Here is a 1152-nt window from a genome sequence, read left to right as displayed (position 1 = left end):
GCGTCACTGAAATCCTTAATTTTCCAATCAATCATGTAGTCATGCTACACAAGTAAGCTTGGTGGCAGGATACGTGGTGCAACATCATTGGACAGTTAAAAAAAACCCCTTAGCCACATGGGCAACACCTGTCCTTGCTCCTATTTGCAATTCCTATTTGAGTATCATTATTCTTCTAAACTCTCATATTTTTTCCGTCGAAAATCAGGTTTTAACTGGTCATCTCTGAATTATTCTCAAGGAAATTAGAAAATTGATTCAGATCAATGGATGCTGCTTCTTGAACAAAAGGTTTTCTTATGATTTCTGAGTCTTCTATTTCATGACTAGAAAATGGAAGGATATACATATCATATGCATTAAATTTATCTCATCTCAATTTATATTACAAAATAAACTGCAAATTTCTTCTCATAAATAGCCTTTTAGTCTATCTACAATAAAATAGAATGTCGAACGTGTCATAAGAATATTGACACTCAATTTTTCAATATCCGAAATTCCAAACATATGACATATAAATAAATAAATAAATAATAATAAAAGGAGTTTGTGAGTGAGTGAGTATTTATAATCTCCTTCAACTCTATGTTTTAGTTGTAAAATTAATATATGTTCGATTAATATTGGAAACAAACATTTTGCAATTTTGAAATTGTAAATTGCAAGCAAAAATCTATATAATCATATTAGAAATTAAGTAGCGCGCAAATTGGGCCAGATTACAAAATAAATAATGGGAAAAAGTGTAGTATTGACATGAAAAAGACGTGCAAATTCCGTATAAAATTTCATGCATCACCTAAAACTTAGAGATGGAAAATCAATGTAAAGAACCAGATTCAACACCCCCACCCAAAAATACAAGAGCTCTGCTACACGTAGTTTGATAGATGAATGCATGGACACACATTCACATATCATTCTACCTGTAGAGATTCAAACGTGAGAGTAGAATAATTCAAAATACAATAATACTTCGCTTAATTGAAGTTTATCAACTTGCATTTTTATGAAAGCCAGTTGAGAAATAATGCACATTTCAATGCCGTTTTCAACATAATACGCTACAATTAATTGCTCGTCAAATCTTATACAGCATACGACATAAAGAATTTCATCAATGGATCCCAAAAAAAAAAAAAAAAAAAA

This window comes from Olea europaea, chromosome 5 (assembly GCF_002742605.1).
Source record: "Olea europaea var. sylvestris chromosome 5, O_europaea_v1, whole genome shotgun sequence".
Classification (NCBI taxonomy): domain Eukaryota; kingdom Viridiplantae; phylum Streptophyta; class Magnoliopsida; order Lamiales; family Oleaceae; genus Olea; species Olea europaea.
Note: the sequence above shows the minus strand (reverse complement) of the source record.